Source organism: Heterocephalus glaber, unplaced genomic scaffold, assembly GCF_053883595.1.
Source record: "Heterocephalus glaber isolate CG9 unplaced genomic scaffold, H.glaber_assembly_v1.0 deba00001553, whole genome shotgun sequence".
Classification (NCBI taxonomy): domain Eukaryota; kingdom Metazoa; phylum Chordata; class Mammalia; order Rodentia; family Bathyergidae; genus Heterocephalus; species Heterocephalus glaber.
This window is the reverse complement of record NW_028258344.1, coordinates 3,419,535-3,440,533: the sequence shown is the minus strand read 5'-3', so window position 1 is coordinate 3,440,533 and position 20,999 is coordinate 3,419,535. Positions and strand designations below refer to the sequence as shown.

Sequence of the window (20,999 nt, the reverse complement as noted above, 5' to 3'; positions counted from 1 at the left end):
ACCATATAGAGTATGTTCTATATCATAGTAGAAAGGAAATAGAAATAGCTAGAAAGACAACAGGAAAATTTCTAAACATATGGGAACTGAAGTCACACTTCCAAATCCTGAGTGGCAAATGTATGAGAGTAAATATTTACATTGGGAAAAAGCAAAAAAAATTATCAAATCAATAACCTATGTTCACACTGAGAAACCAGAAAAAGAAGAGCAAATAAACCCAAAGCAAGCAGAAAGAAAAAGTGATGCAGATGAGATTGCTAGCAGCGAAACTGAATATAGAAATATAATAAATCAGTGAAACAAAAAGTTGTTCCTTCCAAAAGAATCAATCAAAACCAATATCTCTAGCAAGACTGACCAGCTAATAACAGAGAAGACAGAAATCTCAGTATCAAGAATGAAATGCAAGACATCACTACAGAACTTGCAGCCATTGAGATTGGTATGGGAATCCTTTGTCCCTTATAGCAGCAGAACTTGTCTCTTATGTGTGTAGCACACGGTAAACAAATAAACAGGTTAAGAACAACTAAAAGAAGGTAGCACTATTGCTATGATGAAAATATGTCAGGGTGCTATGGTCAAATGGCTATGGTCACTTGGGTGGTGTAATTGGGGGAAACATCTGTGGTGGTGGTGTTTAGCTAAGGGCTCATTAGTGAGAAAGGCATCTTTGAGTGGATGTAGGTGGAGAACTGTGTAAGCAAAGGTAACAGCTAGTGTAAAGGCTCTGAGGAATGAAAGAGTTTGATATGTATGAAGACTAGAGTGAGCAGTGAAAGCAATGGTAGAGAAGATCACTTCTCAGCTAAGATCAAGTGTGGTAGAGAGGAAGAAAGGTCAGCAAGGCCCACCAGGTGATATCTGTTAGGCCAAGGTCAGGGATTTTGAGTTTGTCTCTCTTGGAAAGGAACATTCCGGGGAGTTTTAAAAAGGAAAGTGGCTTTATTCTGAGCCATGTTTCAAGATCACTGTAGTTGCTATTCAGGAGTGAATGGTGTGAGACAGTAACAGGAAAGAGATGAGTTAGGAGGCCATAGGCAAAGAGGTGACAGTGGATTGGATGACGCATGGAAACAGAATGGCATAGACTGAAATACATTTTGATAGGTGATAATCTTTTAATCCAACATTAAAATTTAGAATAAGCAATTCCACCATTAGTTCTCAGTATAGATTTGCTAACAATGTAGTGTTTTCATTTTTCCTGTCTGCAATTATTATGTCTTTTCTAGACTTCATTATGATTCATATTGATACAGTGCCAAAAGAGAAGCAAAGTAATAGTTACCACATTTAGTATTAGAAAATATTCTATAATGCTTGAAAGAACATTTCACTTCTATAGCAATTATAGCGAGAAATCTAGGGTCCTTTTTTGTTTTTACTAAGTTTATACTTTTTTGTGATACCAAGAATTGCACCAGGGCTTTTGCCATGAGCTATAGCCCACCTTACCCCACCTTACCCCACCTGGCTCTACTCCTACTCCTACCCACCCTCCTTTGAGACAGGGTCTCCCTAAGATGTTAAGTTGCCCAAGCTGATCTTTGATTTGTGATCCTCTTGCCTCAGGCTCCCAGTGTGCTGGGATTATAGGAATGCACCCAGATACCCAACTAAGTTTACACACTTTTCAAAACATGTGCTTTTGCACAATCAGTTTGGTTCTCAATTTAATTCTTAGCACTTTATAACTGGCATTACAATCATTAAGTGCTTTTCATATTTAAATGTTAGTTTTATTATTATCATTTTCAAGTAAGATTTGTTTGATGTTTTCTTGTATGCCATAGATACATAGATAGATAGATAGATAGATAGATAGATAGATAGATAGATAGATAGAGTAAAAATAACTTGAAATGTGTAAAAAAATACATGGTTTTCTAACTAGACTCAGTTAATATTAGATTAGTTGTGCTGAAAATAATAAACCTTTTAAGTGATGGTCGTGAATGATATCTTCTTGTTTTTGACAGCATATGATTTTCTAAGTTATCTGGCTAAAGGGAGAAATGCTAAAATATCTACAAGTGCAATCTTTCTAAACAATAACATATGTGTTTCTTAGTAGTTCCGACAGGCAATTCTTTTGTTTTTTAGATCAAGAGAGGAAATCTTACTTATCCTTGCTTGTACTTCCTTCTATGACACATGCTGGCCTATATTAAGTCAAGAGAGAGCTGTGTATTTACATCAACTCTTTAAAATGATTTAAAAAAAAAAGAACTAGCGACTAGATGAAGTTACTGCCCTTCTCCAAAGCATGACATGGACTTTTTCATGCATCACAAATTCTGTCAGTTTCACTCCTTTGTTCACAAAGATAGAGAATGATTTTTCTTGGCTGCATGTCAGAACCAAAAGCTTAATAAACTACCAAATGACATTCTTATTATGTTTTAAGTGCTTTCCTTACATTTCTTAATTCAATCAGGCTTCATGGGAGAAAAATTACTTCCTTGGTTAGAAGTTTTACTTAATAATCACACTGAAGCAAAACTGAGACTTTGATATATTTTTAACATACACACACACACACACACAAAAAAAAAATCCTTGAGGTTGACTGGATTTTTATTTTCAGATTTCCACCATAACTAAAAGAAAATTCTGTTGAAAAATGTCTCAACAATGAGGTTTTTGTCTTTAGCTGACACTGATGAGATATGACTGAATAGAAAAGAACATTTGGCCGTGTTTTATACACTTATTGGCAATCTGGAACCATGTAGTTAAATTAAGCAAGGATCTTCATTTCAAAAATGATTAACTATTGGTTTCCCAGTACACATTAGTAGGTGGAAAATTCAGAGACTCTTGCTTTTCTTTTATTCATTAACTTGATGCATATTATTTATTGGTCAAAATATTGCATCAAGTGCTACTCTAGGCACTGGGCACAGCCATGAATGAAGCAAATTTCCACCTTCTGGAGCATACAGTCTAGAGTGGGAAGGCTGTCTATATACTTTACAGGGAAAACTATATCAGAGGACAAAGCTTACAAAGGGCATGAACTCCAATATGACTCTGGCTGGGACCTCCTGAATATCTGCTTAAAATTCATCTCTCCTGGTAGATGTGCACAACTGGAGTGTAAAAGCTGCTTGGCGTCTTCTTTACCCCTGAGTAGCAAGCTAACAGGTACCCCCTCTGTCTCAACTGCCACTGCAGCTGCCCATCTCCCATAGTTACTGGACTGGGCCACTAAAGCTACTTGCTTTATTCTTTGCTGCTGATGATGAACAGGGCCCATGATGCAATATTCAGGTTGGCTTTCTACCTGTGATACAAAGTTCTGGGAGTTCTGGATCCTTTCCACCTAACCAACCTCATACAACAATATATATTCCCTACATATACATTCTAACACCCCCAGTGGATGACTGAAACTGAGGACAGTACCAAATTTCATACATGCTGTTTTTTCACATACATATACAATTATACTGAGTTTAATTTGTAAGTTAGGAGTAGTAAGACATTAAAGCAAATACTCATAAAATAGAACAATTGCAAAAATATATTATTATAAAAGTTATGTGCATGGGATCTCTCTCTCAACTGACTCAAGACAGGGAGCATACACAAGGTACATATACCTGACAAAGGGGTGATTCATATCCTAGATGGGACACGGGATAACTGCACGAAGCTTAAAAATTATAAGAAACTTTAAATTTATAAGAAACATCAAAGCAGCATGAAAATTAAAAATTATAAGAAAATGAAAAATTATGACTTATTCATTACTGGAATTTTCCATTCATTTTTACCACACGTAACTGATGAAACAGAGTAAGAAGAAACTACTGTACAGTCCTAACCAGGCACGGGCTCCAGCAGTGCCTGTTCATTGCACAGCTTCCTCACCTTTCTGCAACCTTCCTTAGCACACTCCCAACTCATGCTCTTTGCTTTGATCTCTCAGATCCTAACTGGCTGGCCCCTTTGGGTTACCCAAATCTAAGTTCAAATATCCTCTCTTCTCAGGAGGCTTTGTTGGTCATATTAGTAAAATCCATGTCCCCTTTCATGTCACATTATCAGGCCCTATTTTCTTCATCATTATCTGAATTACTACTGTGTGTCATTGTTGCTGGGTCACTGTATGTCTCTGACTGGAATGCAGATATTCTACGGTTGGGACCTTGTCTCTCTTGTTCATTGCTGCATTCCTGCTAATTGAGACATAGTGATTCCTCAATATATATTTGATTAATAAGTGAAATGAATAGCACTGCTATTGCACATTTCCTCTTCTTAGGCTGGCACTAGGACTACACATTTTCTTCCATATTGAATGTGAACCTTGAGTATTTCAGAAGAATAAAGTTGGAAATAATCATAAACACAGAAGAGGAAAAATTTTCATTGCTCAAATCAAGTCTGCACTGAAATAGGATGAAGACCTTCCCTACCTCTCTTCTCAAACTTTATCCACACTGCCAAATCTTTTGAGCTTTAAATTTTAATTCAAATATAGTTCCACAGGACAATCTTCATTTTCCTCGGCAAAATTGTATGTTTCCTCTTTGACAGCCCATAAACACATTGCAGAGGTGTGTGTGTGTGTGTGTGTGTGTGTGTGTGAGAGAGAGAGAGAGAGAGAGAGAGAGAGAGAGAGAGAGGGAGTTGATGGCAACAATAAATGAAAAAAGAATGATTTTCAACTTACTGCTTCCTAGGGAAACTTTTTATAGCATTTATATACAGTTTATTATAGTATATAGAACACAGAACACTTTTCTTGATAAAACAAATTTGAGAATGAGGCTAGAAGCCATGTACTCCACCTTCTTGAATGCAAGATCTGGGCTGCCTCACTTAGAGTATGAGGGTTAAATTATGAATCTCTCTGAGTCTGGGGAAAGGGAGGGAGATGAGATGAAGTGATGTTATAAAAAATAAAAGTGAGAACATGAAAGAGATATAGTTACACTTGAAAAACAAATTAAAACAGCAGAAAAGCAATGTATAACAATAGATTTAGAAACTATAATTAAAGATCTAATTGAAGAAAATATTCTACACTAAAATAAGAAAGTTACAATCACACATTTTCAGGCAAATTTAATTTAAAGTCTTCCTCACATTGGACCCAACAAGACAACTTCTTTATTTTAATTTCTAGGATTAAAAGTAGATCTACTGGGCCGGGGATTTAGCTCAGTGGTTACGCCATCTGCCTTGCAAGCAGAAGGACCAGAGTTTGAGCTGCGGTACCAAAAAAAAAAGTAGGTCTACTATTTGTTAAAGACAAAGGACAAAATTATCCGCATATTTCTTACTGCAACACTAAATGCTTTGAGAGCATAGATTAATGTTCATAGAATTTTCAACAGATTGAAGCTAATAATTTTAAGTAATTGTTTTTTATGAATTAAAATAAGAAAAATAATTCTCAGATGAGCAAATATTCAAAGTATATGCAATCTACAGGACAATTTTGAAAAATAAAACCTTGAATTCATGCTCCATATGATAATCAGAATGAAAATCTCAAAACAAGTATTTGGAATAATAGACTGGTAGAGAACTTTGAAATAAGTTAAACATATAATTAAATCTTAATGATTTTTATGTAAATAGTTTAAAAACTGAAAATAAGCATGAAAAGTGTTTTGGAAGAAAATCTTATACATTATAAAACAATTTGAAAAAATTTCGTTGTCCCAAATCTCCTGAGGCAAGATTGTAAAAGATTCAAAATTGGTTTAATATCTTTCTGTAATATCTTTAACATTTTTATTAAAAGATAAAAAAATTAGTTTATGATGCCAATCAGAGAATGTTGATATAAATGTTTAAAAGGCATAAAGCATATATAAACATAAGAGAAGTATTGATATTATTAATTCCACACAGATTATAACTCATGGCTATAATTATTAAAGCAAAGATGGGTACAGAAGCATCAAAGAATATATAATAGTTATTTATAAGACATAACATATACTTAATAACATGGTCTCACAGTACTTAAAGTCTTTTGTCTTACAAAACGAAACTGAAAAACAAATTTTGTGGGCAGCTTCTACATACTTTTCTTAGTATTTGTCAGCTCCAATAGGTAAACAATGTAGATACAGGGCTTTGGCCCTGTAATTTATGCTTGTATTGAATTTTTTGCTCTGGAAGTATTACATTTGCCTTCAAAAGTCCATGGAACATTTACAGAAATTTAGACAGAAAACAAAATTTTGAGATTTCAATCGGTTTCAAAATTATTTGAACGGATAGTTGTGATAGTTTGTCAGTGTATCAACTTCTGATAGCTAATTTTGTGTGCCAACTTCACTGGGCTGAGAGATACGCAGATACTTGGTAAAACATTATTTCTAGGAGGACCGCGGTGGGTTACTTAAGAAGATCCCAACATTTGAGTCCGTAGCCTGGGTACGGAAGATTCACCCGCACCAGGGTGGGCAGGCATCTTCCCCTACGGTGTAGGCCAGAATAGAACAAAAAGGTGGAGGAAGGGTAAGTTCTTTCTCTCTCTTCTTGAGCTGAGACACCTCTCTTCTTCAACCCTGCAACACCCAAACCCCTGGTTCTTGGGCCTCCGGACCCTGGGACTTACACTGTGGTTGATCATCCTCCACTCACTTTTCTCGGGCCTTTCTCCTTTACCTGAATTACATGTTGCACTTCTCCGGTTCTCTAGCTTGCAAAGGCAGGTAGTGGGATTCTTGGCCTTCATAGTCATATGAGACAATTCCCATATCTGTGGGATAGACAGCAGAAAGAAGCCAAAAGTGAGAAACATACCGGAGAGCAGACAAGAGGTTTCCCGGCATTCTCAGATTTTTCTAGTACATATTCTTCTGGTGTGTATCTATCCATCCTTCCATCTTTCTGCATCCTTATGTTTTATATGTTGTAATTTATTGCAATTTACTTTATTGACTACTCTTTTGTTTTTGGTTAGAGTATGACAACTTCTAAATGAATAGTTTTATCTTTTAAAAGTAAGAACCAAGATGTATCATATAAAGGTACAAATTTCCAACGATGAATGTCATCATATTGTATACCTAAAATGTACCAATAAACTTAGTGAGTTTTAAAAAAAGTTTTCATCATGGGTTTTAGATTCATTTAGTATTTGGGACGTCTTCACCTTCCTACATTTAGATCTTCTAATTCAAGAAAATGCTTACATGTTGTTATAAATCTGAGAATATTTTCCCTCTGTCTGAAGTATATGAATTTTCCCTTTGGTGAATGCCTATTAGCAATAAACTCTCTTCATTTTTATTGTCCTGAAATATCTTTTTTTTACCTTCACTCTTGTGAGATAATATAGGATCAGAAATTATTTTTTTCAAGTACTTTCTTTTGGTTACCAGTGTGGTTAAAAAGTCATCTGTTTACTTGCCTTCCTTTTCTAGATTATCTGTGTTTTCTCTCTGACTGCTTTTAAGATCTCAATGCCTTTGACATTTTGCCATTTCATTAAGATATGTCTGCACATCTCCAACCTCTTGTCAAGAGCCAGTATCAGAAGTAAGTAAGAGCATGAATAGAGAAGCCTGAAATGTCCTCTAATTTCCTATCTATGCAACCATGGGCATATCATTTCAGTTGTTCCTCAGTTAACCTCACCTAGGATATTTGAAAGACTTCTATGTGTAAATTTCTTAGAACTCTGGCTTGTTTTAAGCATTTTTTCTTCATTCTTTTCAAACATTAATTTTAATCCCCCCTTTTATGGCTTGTTATTCATTGGGCTTCCTAAACCTAGGGTTCATGTGTTTAAAAATCTGGACATTTAAATATTTATTCTCCCTCATTCTTTCTGCTATACTCTGAAACTCTGATTAGACATTTATCAGGGTGTCTCATTGTATTATACAAGTGTATTAAACTCTCATTTTATTCAGATAATTCTTCCGGTTTGCTACTTCTTTCCACAACTGTTTCTAATTACTGTGTAAACAGTCCATTCCATTTCCAATTTTATTTCTAGAATCTCCATTTTTTAAATCAAATCCCTTTGGTCAATTTTAGTACTGTCTTCTTTTGTCATACATTTAACATCATCTCTTACAAAAACTAAATATTTTATTTTTATTAAATTAATTAACTAATTTACTTATTTGCAGTGCTAAGGACAAACCCAAGGCCCCGCCCTATCACTGAACTATACCTGAAGCCATTATTTTATATTTTTAACAGATAATACACTTACTGACTAAAACTGATTTTATAATTTTTACTCTGCATGATTCACTTGGTTAGCTTAATTTCTCATTCCTCTAGAGATGCTTCTTAGATAGCAAGCCACAGGAATTCCTTGAGGCAGGTTCTTAAAGGCATTTCTCCAGATGATTTGTTTTTGTTCCTTTTGGATATGGTGTAAGGTTTGAAATTAAGATTCAATATAACGTGCTGCTTTGACACCTGAAACCCTCAATGGTCTAACTGCAATGCCCTTCCCCACTCCAGTTTCTTAGATGAGGTCCCCTGGCCCCAAAACCTTCCTTAATACAGAGAACAAAATGAAGACGATATAGAAATTCTAAACACCCCAATTACAATGAGTGAAATTGAAAATATAATAAAAAATTTAAAAACAAAGAAAAGCCCAGGACCTGATGAATTCTACAAGACATTTAAAGAAGAACTATTGCCTTTACTCTTGAAACTCATCAAGGAAATTGAAAGGGAAGCAAGGCTTCCAAATTCATTCCTGGATGCAAGTGTTACTTTGATTCCAAAACCAGGGAAGGACCCAACCCAAAAAGAGAACTACAGGCCAATCTCCCTAATGAACATAGATGCAAAAATACTCAACAGGATACTGGCAAACAGAATACAGAGGGTCATCAAGAAGATCATACACCCTGAACAATTTGGATTTATCGCAGGGATGCAAGGATGGTTCAACATTCATAAATGTACCACATTCAATAAATGTAATACACTATATTAACAGAGTCAAGGACAAAAACCATATGATCATCTCAATAGATGCAGAAAAGACATTTGACAAAATCCAACACCCATTCATGATAAAAATCCTACAGAAAATTGGAATAGAAGGTCTTTATCTCAACCTGATTATGGCTATCTATAAAAAACCAACATCATACTAAATGGTCAAAAACTGAAAACTTTCATGCTAAAATCAGGAACAAGACAAGGATGCCCACTATCACCACTCCTGTTCAATATAGTTCTGGAAACATTAGCCACAGCAATTAGAAAAGAGAAAGAAATAAAAGGAATAAAGATAGGAAAGGAAGAAGTTAAACTATCACTATTTCCTGACGATATGATACTTTTCATAGAAGACCCAAAAAACTCCTCCAAAAGACTTCTAGACTTAATTGACAGATTCATTAGAGTAGGTGGAAACAAGGTCAACGCTCAAAAAACAATAGCCTTCTTGTACACAAATAATAGACTCACTGAAAGGGAAATTAAGGAAACAATTTCTTTTACAATTGCATCCAAAAAAATGAGATATCTAGGAATCAATCTAACAAAAGAAGCAAAAGACCTGTACATTGCAAACTACAGCACTCTGAAAAAAGAGATCGAAGAGGATAGAAGAAAATGGAAAGACATCCCTTGTTCCTGAGTAGGAAGAACCAATATAGTTAAAATGGCCATACTTCAAAAACTACTATACAGATTTAATGCAATACTGATTGAAATTCCAGATGGGAGGGGAAGAGGAAAGGAAAGAAGGGAAAGGAAAAATTATGAGAAAAGAAAAAAAATGGAAATGAAGTCCATGTAAATAGGGAAGGGTGGAGGGGAAGAAGGGCCCATAGGTAATGGGGAAAAAATAAGAACCAAGATACATCATGTACAGGTACAAGCACCCAATGACAAATGTAAATGTACTGTATACCTAAAACGTACCAATAAAAGAACTTAAGAATTTTTAAAAAAGAAAATACAGAGAACAAGCACCATGCCTGCTTGTCCCTGAATGGTAGCCCTCTGCTTCCTGCCAGTCTGCAACATTATCCAAATAAGTCAAGCACAACTGCGGCCAGCAGGAGCCAAGTGTCACTCCACCCTCTCCAGGCTACGATGACAGCTTCCCAAAGCCCCAGTGTCTTCACTCTGATTTTAGAGGCAATTACCAGGCAACCCTATGAAGCAGATGTCTTCTCCAAGGGCTGTGTGTGCCAATAATAATGTGCCCTACAACTCTTCTGTCCAGGGCTGAGGGTCTTGAGCTTAGCCATCTTTATGTCTCTTGGGTGGGAAACCCACCTTTGTCTCTGGAGTAAAGGGAGAAAAAAGGCTTCGAGGGTCTGGCTGAACTACAACACTTCAATTGTATTTCTCTCTTGAGAATTTGGAGACTCACTTACATGTAATATAAACTCAGACTTCATACAGCTATGTGTAGACAGAGTTAATATCATTTTCTTCTCCTCTGTCACCGTAGTCATCTGAGTTTTCTGATTCTTCTTTTGTCTTTTCTACGAAGTGAAAGAGAAGATAAACACACATATCCCCACTATCTCTCTCTCTGGAATGGCATTTTTTACCCACTACTAAGGGACAGTGTTGCCTAGTAGCAGTCTCCCTTCTTACCTGACATTCTGTGCTTTGATTTTTAGCCCAGCTTAGCATCCTAGTTTATTTCCTATTCCCAACAGTCAGTAGTTGTTAAATCCATTTAACACAACCCCTAAATAAAATACAAACTCCTGTACTTCCTCACCCCATAATTTCTCTCTATTTCTCCCTTTTGGCTTCTAAGGAATTATTTTTCTTTGACAGAAGCTCCATTACATATTAAAAATCTCTTTCTTTATGTACTTTGTAAGTTGCTTTTTTTCTTCTGCTATACCACATACGGGCACATGTGACACAAACAACTAAAATTTAAAACTTAACTTGAACCTTTCCACTTATAAGTAAATGTTTTTAAGCATGTGATTATTATTGGTGTCACAGCACTGAATCAAAGAAATGTAAGATAATTTAGCTAACATTCTATTTTCAGACATTATTTTTAAAAATCTTAATATTTTTGCAATTATGTATAGAGCTACAACTACAAGAATGTGTAAAAAATCTTTGCATCTCTTATTATGTCTTTAGACTACATCCTTGGATGTATTATTATCCTGACAACAGGTATGAACTCTTCTAAGCTCTTGATACTTTTTGCCAAATTGCTTTCCAGAAAGGTTGTAGCAATTTACAATTCACTGCTGTGTGTGATAGGTGAAAAACAATGTCTCATCCATGATTTAATGTGCATTTCCGGATTACTCAGGAAGGTGAACATTAACTGAGTGTGCTATATGTTTAACAAATTCCCTTGTAAGAATGTCAGGTGATTTTAATTATCCTGTTTGGGGCTTTGTTCATTTCCTCATTCAAAATATTTGTGAATCTTACTCTAAGTGTAGTGTTAGGTTAACAGGAAGGATCAGCTCACCATCCCAGAACACTTCAACACCCACTGAGTAACTGGTGTACACGGAAACAATTATGTACTGATGTAAGGAAATGTAGCAGCAAATGAAGGCTTCTGCTCAGCAAACACCCTGTGATACCAAAGGAAAGACCTTGTTTCACTGTTTTGAATTATGAAAATGAACCTTAATTTAAGTCCATGTTGTCTATTGAAAAATAAAATACCATATTGAAATCTAACTTCAAATGATTTTTATTTTGGCTAGTTTTCTTTAATATCGTTCTTCTACTCCAGGGTTGTTTTTTAAACGATTCATCATTAAACTATTTTCTGTACTAAAATCATGCTCAAAACCATTGCTTTTCCACTGTCTTTTGAAAAAGATCAGCTAATTGTCACCCAAGGCTGAGATACCATATATGAACTATTAGAGTTAAATATAATTCCTAAGCCCATCATCATTTCTTAGTTTCATTGATCACATCCATATGAAATCAACCTCTCTCTCCTTAAAAAAAAAAAAATCTATGTGATACACCCCTTGGAACAGGCATTCATTTGTCCTTCTGCTGCACTGTCATAACTCTTCTTAATAATTCTCATTGTAGTAAGGCTGCTCATACGGGATTGTGGCCATCTCAATGAAATTGTGTGACATCCTCACCAGGATATTCCTGCAAATCCCAAATACTTTCCTGTCTTTCAGTTCCCTTTGTATCTAGCAATAGAGGATCAATTGAACATATATGAGGCAGGCAAGATTAAAAATCCATGTACAGATGTCTGCCAGATGGATCCCAGCAGGTGCTCTGCCTCAATCCCAGAGGCTGAGGCACACCTGGCCAAGCTAAAGACCCACCCAGAAAGGGTCTACACAGGTGCAAGGGCTTCAGCCAAAGGCCTGCCATACCATTGGCCACAGCCAGGGACCCACCTGGACAAGAGCTGTACAGGCACACAAGCAATACCCAGAGGCTGACCCAAAACCATTGATAAGTGCATGGCAACCCTAGCCAAAGCCTGTGCAGACAACAGGAACTGGGTTGCACAGCCCCCAACCAAAAGCCCTCCCAAAGAACAGCTACATAGGGACCCCAGTGAGAGGCACACCTAGATACCATCCCAAGTGTGCACAGGCCTCAGCCAGAAGCCCATCCAGACAACAGGGCAGCTCAGGGATCCAGAAGGCCACCACTCTGAAGCCAGAAATTGGTATACTGGTGAGCAGTAGAGTAAAGGCTGCTCCGTGGCTTATCGAGAATTCAAGTCCACTGGGTGAGCAAAGAGTTGCCACAACAAATAAACAGCAGGTTGCATCCCTTGAAATGACAAGACACATAAATGAGTCTCAAAACCAGACTTCCAGATCCCCTAAGACAACCCCAAAAGAAAACGAGATGGAACAATCTGATACTCAACCACCTGGACTCCCTGAACTGGTAATGAAAGGGGACCTGGAAAAAATGAAATCAGAAATAATTTCTCAAATAACAGCAGAGATTGTGTCCAGTACAAGACATGCTTAATAAATCTAGAGTGCACTTAGAAAAAAAATAGAGGAGCTGAGGAACATGATGGAATCTCAACATAAGAAACAAATGGAAACCATCAAACAGATTTCCAGGAGACCAAAAACTCCACTGAAGGTTTACAAAGCAGAATGAGCCAATCCAAGGAAAGAATTTCAGATATAGAAGATAGGATTGCAATTAGTGACTAGGAAAAGAAAAATTTCTTTAAAATAGTAAGGGAACATGAAAATTCAGTCCAGCAGCTGCTAGGTGATGTAAACAAGAATAACATAAGACTGATTGGAGTCAATGAAGAAACAGGAGAGAGTGCAGATGACATAACAAAAACTGTTCACAGAAATGATGGCAGAAAACTTCCCAAGCAGGGGGAAAGAACTTGACATACAGATAAGTAAGGCATATAGGACTCCAACAGGCCTTGATCAAAACAAAAAAAAATCTACGCATAGGAATATAATTATTAAGATTCCAGAAACCCAAAAACAAAATTCTATAAGCAGTTAGAGAAAAGAAACAAATCACATACAAAGGAAAGCCCATCAGAATCACAACATACTTCTCAACACAAACCCACAAGGCAAGAAGAGCTTGGAGTGACATATTTTAAGCCCTAAAGAAAAACAACCTCCAACCCAGATTGATGTACCCCACAAAACTATCTTTCAAAATTGATGGAAAAATAAGATACTTTCATGATAAAGAGCACCTAAGAAACTTCATGAATACCAAACAAGCACTCCAAAAACTTTTGAACATATTCTAGAAAAAGACAACAAGGATCACAACCACAGAATGAATCCATTAGGCACGACAAGAAATTAAACATGAAGGGGGAGAATCCAACAAAAAGAAAAAGTCATGACAATGATAAGTCAATATGTATCAGTTATAACCATAAATGCTAATGCTCCCAATTCACCAATCAAAAGAAGTAGACTGGCAGAATGGGTCAAGAAGCAAGATTCAACAATATGCTGCATACAAGAAACACACTTAATTCAAAAACAAAATCATAGACTGAAAGTTAAAGGATGGTAAACAATAATCCATGTGACAGGAACCTGAAAAAAAGCAGGAGTACCTATCCTCTGCAGATCAAGTGGACTTCAAACCAACACTGATTAAAAGAGACAAAGAAAGGCACTACATCCTTGTAAAGGGAAGAAGCCAAGGGGAAAAGATGACAATCATAACATATATGCATCAAACATGATAAAAATCCTATAACAAATTGGAATAGATGGTCTCTACCTCAATCTGATAAAAGCTATCTATGAAAAACCAACAGCCAATATTACATTAAATGGTCAAAAACTAAAATGCTTCACATTAAAATCAGGAACAAGACAAGGATGTCCACTATCACTATTCCTGTTCAATGTAATTTTGGAAATATTAGTCATAGCAATTAGACAAGAGAAAGAAATAAAAGGAATAGAGATAGGAAATGAAGAAGTTAAACTGTCATTATTTGCAGATGACATGATACTCTATATAGAAGACCCCAAGAACTCCACCAAAAGTCTTCTAGACTTAATAATCAAATTCAGTCAAGTAGCTGGATACAAGGTCAACACACAAAAGTCAATAGCTTTCCTCTCCACAAACAACAGACTCAATGAGAGAGAAATAGGGCAAACAATTCCTTTCACAATAGCATCTAAAAAAATGAAATACCTAGGAATCAGCCCAACAAAAGAAATCAAAGACCTCTGCTCTGAAAACTATAGCACTCTGAAAAGAGAGATTGAAGAGGATATCAGAAAATGGAAAGATATCCCTTGCTCCTGGGTAGGAAGAATCAACATAGTGAAAATAGTGATACTTCTAAAACTGCTATATAGATTCAATGCAATTCCAATAGAAATCCCAGCAGCATGCTTCACAGACCTTGAGAAAACTATCCAAAAATTCATTTGGAACAAGGAGAGACCTAGAATAGCAAAGGCAATCCTAGGCAACAGAGACATGGCAGGGAATATCACAATCCCCAACTTGAAACTATACTACAAAGCTCCTGTGATAAAAACAGCATGGTACTGGCAAAGAAACAGACCTGAGAACCAGTGGAACAGAGTAGAAGATGCAGAAATTACTCCAGACACACTTAATCACTTCATCTTTGAGAAAGGAGCCAAACACCCCCACTGGAATAAAGATAGCCTCTTTAATAAATGGTGCTGAAAAAATTGAGTTTCAACTTGCCAAAGATTAAAACTAGACCTGTATCTTTCACCATACACTAAACTAAAATCAAAATGGATGAAAGTTCTAAATATTAAAACAGAAACACTGAACTGGCTGGAACAGAGCTCAGGTAAAACTCTTGAAGAGGTTGGTGTAGGAAAAGATTGTATGAACAATACCTCAGTTGCCCGTGAACTAGCACAAACAATCAACAAGTGGGATCTCTTTTTAAAAAGTTTCTTTTAAGCTAAGTACTGGCAACAAAAGAGGATCTGAGAAAAATGAAATCAGAAATAGTTACTCAGATAACAGCAAAGATTTTGCTCATGGTGCAAGACATGATTAATAACTCTAGAGAGGACACAGATAAAAAAACTAGAGGATCTGAGGAACATGATGGAATCCCAACATAAGAAACAAATGGAATCCATAAAACAGATACAAACAGATTTCCAGGAGATTAAAAACTCCATCGAAAGCCTGCACAGCAGAATGAACCAATGTGAGGACAGATTTTCACATATAGGAAATAAGATTGCAATTAGTGAGGGGGAAAAGAAAAATTTCTTTAAAATTGTAAGGGACCCCAAGAAATCAATCTAGCAGCTGCTAGACGATGCAAAGAAGAATAACATAAGAATGATTGGAGTCAATGAAGAAAGAGGAGAGAGTGCAGATGACATAAAAAAACTGTTCACAGAAGTGATGGCAGAAAACTTCCCAAGGAGGGGAAAAGAACTTGACATACAGTTAAGTGAGGCATATAGGACTCCAGCTAACCTTAATCAAAAAAAATCTACACATAGGCATATAATAGTTAGGATTCCAGAAATCCAACAGAAGCACAAAATTCTACAAGCAGTGAGAGAAAAGAAACAAATCACATACAAAGGAAAGCCCATCAGAATCACAGCAGACTTCTCAATGCAAACCCTCAAGGCAAGAAGAGCTTGGAGTGATGTATTTCAAGCCCTAAAAGAAAACAACCTCCAACCCAGATTGATGTACCCTGCAAAACTATCTCTCAAAATGGATGGAGAAATAAGATACTTTCATGACAAAGAGTACCTCAGGAACTTCATGAATACCAAACTGGCACTCCAAAAAATGTTAGACAATACCCTAGAGAAAGACAATGAGGATCACAACCCCAGGAAACCCAGCAGAATGAATCCATTGGGCGTGACAAATTAAACGCAAAGGGGGAGAATCCAACAAAAAGAAAAAGTCATGACAAGGCTTTTAAAACTTTTAACTTCATCTCCCTAATGAGTGTATAATTCAATCTTATTATTGTACTGATTAGTATTTTTCTGATTCTAGAGTTGCACACCATTCCTTGTGCTATACTGGCTATTTATCATCTTCTTAGGTCTACTTTTTAATTGGGTTGTCTATTAATGAGCTCTAAGAATTCTTTATATATTCTGCTCATAGGTTATATGCATTGTAAATATGGTCTGTTTAAGGACTACTTTTCATTTTAATGATGTCATTTACAGTTCTAAATATTGATGGAATCTGATTTATCAATCTTTTTCTTTTATACATCATGTTTTTTGTATCCTAGGTAGTTCTTGCCTACCCTGAATTCATAAATATTTTCCCTTATAATTTCTTCTGAAAGTTTTATACTTTTAGGCTTCCTTATTTAGGTTCGTAGAGCCCTTCAAATTATTTTCATGTATGGAAAAAAAGGGTTGAGGTTAATTTTTTATATATGGATACCAGGTGTTCTAGTGCCATTTGCTGCAAACACTGTCTCTTCCTCGGCTCTTTAATTGAGTTTATATTCTATAAAATGCTAATGTTAAATAATCTTTCAAAACTCAGTGGACCATATATGTGTGGTTCTATTTCTAGATTCTCTGTTTTATTCAAATGATCCATATGTCTTTCCTTACACGAACACTGCCTTTATTACAGTAGCTTTAGAAGAAGTCTTAAAATTAGGTACTAAATGTCTTCCAACACTGTTTTTGTTTTTGTTTTTAACTTTTCTAGGTCCTTTGTACTCCTACATAACTTTTAAATTTCAATATCCAATTCCTCATTTATAGCAAGTATACACAGACATGAATTTTTATATATACCTTGTGTTTTCTAATCCTGCTAAATTCCAATACAAGTTCTAGGGGCTCCTAGAGATCTCTTAGTATTTTCTCTGTAGATGATCATTTCATCTACATATAAAGATTTTGCTTCTGCCATGCCAATCCTATCCTAGTTGTGTCATTTTATTGCCAGACTATTTTGGTGGGGACTAGGTTTCAAAATTTAATGGACAGATAAAGAGTAAGCATATCTGCCCTTGTTCCCCACCTTAAGGAGAAAGCATTGTATCTTCTCCATTCATATAAGGCATTCTCGCTGGAAGTATGGAGTACATGTCTTTAATCTGTTGAGAAGTTTCTGTTCTACTTCTAGGCTTCTGATAGCTTTTACCATGAACAGCTGTAGAATTTAGTCCAATACTTTTTCTCCAACTAGTGACAGGATCATATGGCTTTTGCCTTTCCTCTGTTAAAATGATGACTTTCAGGGGTGGATCTTCCAATGCTGAACCAACACTGCCATCCTTATAACAAAATTACTTTCTACATCCTGCCACATCTGACTTCCAATAGTTTGTTTTGTTAAACAAATTTCTATCTATGTTCATACTTTTTTCTTCTATTATCTTTATCCAGTTTTAGGATTAACACAATGTTGAGTTTCTAAAATGAGGGGAGAAGTGTTCCTTCTTTTTTCTGCTTTAATTGTTTGATATAATTTATCAGTTAAAATGTTTATGAGCCTGCTGTTGTCATATAGGTAGGTTTTCAAGCTAGGAATATACTTTCTTTAACAGGTGCTATTCAAATTTTATGTTTCCTCCAGAGTTAGTTTTATTAATTTGTCTTCCAAGGTACTTCTTAGAAGTTGTCAAATTTATTTCAAAAACAATTTTTGTAATATGCTTTCTATATCCTTTTAAATTCTGTAAAATCTGTATTAATGTCTCCTAGATCTTAATATTGTAATTTTAAAAATGTATAACTGATATTGTGTAACAGGAAGAAAAGGTCTAAAAGAACAGGAGAATTGGGAGGGGTAGGGGAAGGGAAAAACAGGGAAAGGAAAAAATATGAGAAGAGAAAAGAAAATGGAAACAAGGTCATTGTAAATAGGGAAGGGAGGGCAAGGGAAGGGGAAAAAATAAGAACCAAGATACTCATGTAAAGGTACAAGATCCCAATGATGAATGTAACTGTATTTTATACCTAAAATGTACCAATAAACTTAATGGGGAAAAAAAATCTGTCGCATAATAAGTATTTCAAGTAAAGTTTTGTAAATTTATTCTCCTATTTTTTTCTTAAGTTTATTCATACCTATACATGTATCTTTTTTTCTTTTGTTTTGTTTTCAAGACAAGGTCTCATTAGATACCTCAAACTGGCCTTGAACTCCCTATATAGCCCATGCTGGCCTCAAATGTTATAATCCTTCTACCTCAGCCTCCCAAGTGCTGGAATTACAGGCATGTGCCATCATGCCTGGCTTCTACATATAACTTCTACATATACATTTACCTATAAGTTTGTTATATAAATAACTTTACATATTCACCATCTGTAAAGGTAGATCATTCTTTTTATGGCTATATAGGTTTAATGAATGTGCCTAATTTATTTTATATTTTTCTTATTGATGAAAATATACTTGCCTTTTTTTCTCCTCTAATTATATCCTTGCAAGCATACAGTTTGTATGCTTATAGTTTTAATTGTAAAAGTTTCTTAGCAGAGTAATTTCTGGTTCAAAGGATGTCTACCTTTTTCATTTTAATGGCCTAAATTTACTTAATAGAATGGAACGTATTGGTCATATGTCTGCCATAGTAATTAATGCTAGCTGCTGAAAAAATAACCCTCAAACATGTGACTTTTAACACAAGAAAGTAAGGTACAGATCAGGCAATTGTGAATAGCTGTCATCCAAGCGGTAACTCAGGAACCTCAGCTCCTCCCAGTAAGTGCCGCTGTCACCTCAAGAGTGACATCAGAGTTCCCTCACTAGATCCCCTGCATTCAAGAAACTGCAGAGAAAAAAAGACATGGAGTAAAAGTCTTTTGAGGCTGAAGTGCGAAGTGGCTTATTTTCTTCTCCCCCTATTCCTTTGGCCAAAAGTCAGTCAAACACCTTCAACCTACAAGGGAGGCTGAAAAATACAGTTTCCTCATGTGCTCTAGGACAGGAACATCTGGTCACTTGTGCCCTGAAGATGATCTGCTTTCTCTACATGATGTTCCTATTACCTTTATTATGATGATTTGAAAATCATAGAAAACTCAAAAGGGAACAAATCATAATTCCAGACCCTTTAAATTTTTAGAAGGAAGTAAATATTCCTTGTCTGTCTCATCTCATCCCTAGAAATAAAGTTTGCTAATAATTTGGAGTTTTTCCCATTTGGTTTGTTTGTAAAACATGTTTTTCTATTTATTATCTATTTGTTTATATATCTATAAGCATTACATAGCACCATGTTCTGGACTGGATTGTGTTCCCCAAAATTCCTAGTTTGAAGTCCTAACTCCAATACTCAGAATGTGACTGTACTTTCAGACAGGGTCTTCAAGGGGGTATTAAATTAAAATCAGATCATTAGGATGGGTTCTAATCTAATGACTGATGTCCTTAAAAAAAATCAGAACAAAGTCACACATAGAGGGAAGACAGAGAGAAGGTTGCCATCTTCAAGCAAAGGAGAGAACCCTCAGAGAAACAGCCCTGCCAACACCCTGGAACCACATTTATCTCCAGACTTCTGAGAAAACATACTTCTGTTGTTTAAGCCACAAAGTTCAATGGTACTTTTTTTGGAAGCCCTAGCTGACTAACTCAATATACATAACTACATATGAAGTATGTTTTAAAGCTGGGAGTGTTGGTACACACCTGTAATCTCAGTGCTCTAAGAGCCTGAGGCATGAGGATTGAAAGTTAGAGCCCATCCTGGGCAACTTAGTGACTTAGAGAAACCATGTCCCCTAATAAATTTTTTTCTAAAAATAGCTGAGGATGTAGCTCAGGGTGAAGGTCCTGGGTTCAATCTTTTGTACCATAAATTTCTCTTTATTCCCCTTTGGTTGAAACAGTTTTGTTGCTTTTGTTTTGTTTTGTTTGTGGCTATATGTTTAAAAATTTGGGAAGGGTGATTTTCATGTACGTTTTTTCAATTTTTGTTGTTAGATTTTTTTCACGTTATTGACTATTCATTTATTTTTATTTCCCCTTCAGTAAACTATTCCATTTAGCTACGTATTTATAAAATAATTTTTGCTCTTTTTACTTTGAATTTGAAAAGTATTATTAGTATGTTATGGATTAAAACACATTGTTATATAAGCTGCAAAGATTTTTTTTTTCCCCTAATGTGTCATTCGTATTTTGACTTGGCTTATGCAATGGTTTGACTTATAGGTTGGTTTGTTTGTTTGTTTGTTTCAGTGCTAGGGATTGAAACCACAGGCACTCTACCACTAACTACATTCCTAGGTGATTTTTTTTCGAGACGTATTCTCACTAAGTTACCCAAGTGGGACTCAAACTTGCAATACTCCTGCCGCCTCCTCTGAATGTTTCTATTTCTTAATGGACTTCTATTTGCTAGAGCTATGATAGATGCTGCAGAAGATACCATGAAAAGCAGGTTAGATATTCTGTCAAGAAGATTACGGTCTCTCTCCATTGGGTGAGAAGGGTACACATATGCTTAGTACAGAGCAGCCTATGGAATTCATCATAAAAGAAAAAATATTCAAGCTTGATCAAGGAGATCGGGAAAGCATCTTGACATATAAGTAGAGGGTTGGAATACGTAGGTC

At 35.8% G+C, this 20,999-nt stretch overlaps 1 long non-coding RNA gene across 2 annotated transcripts in view; it reads right to left on the bottom strand.

Moving 5' to 3' along the window:
* LOC147824120 (uncharacterized) overlaps window positions 1-20,999 on the bottom strand; it is a 49,852-nt gene that overhangs the window by 11,898 nt on the left and 16,955 nt on the right. For both annotated transcript variants that reach the window (XR_015442693.1, XR_015442694.1), the window contains exon 2: window positions 6,643-6,736. This is a non-coding gene — a long non-coding RNA (uncharacterized LOC147824120). The remainder of the gene's footprint in view (window positions 1-6,642; window positions 6,737-20,999) is intronic.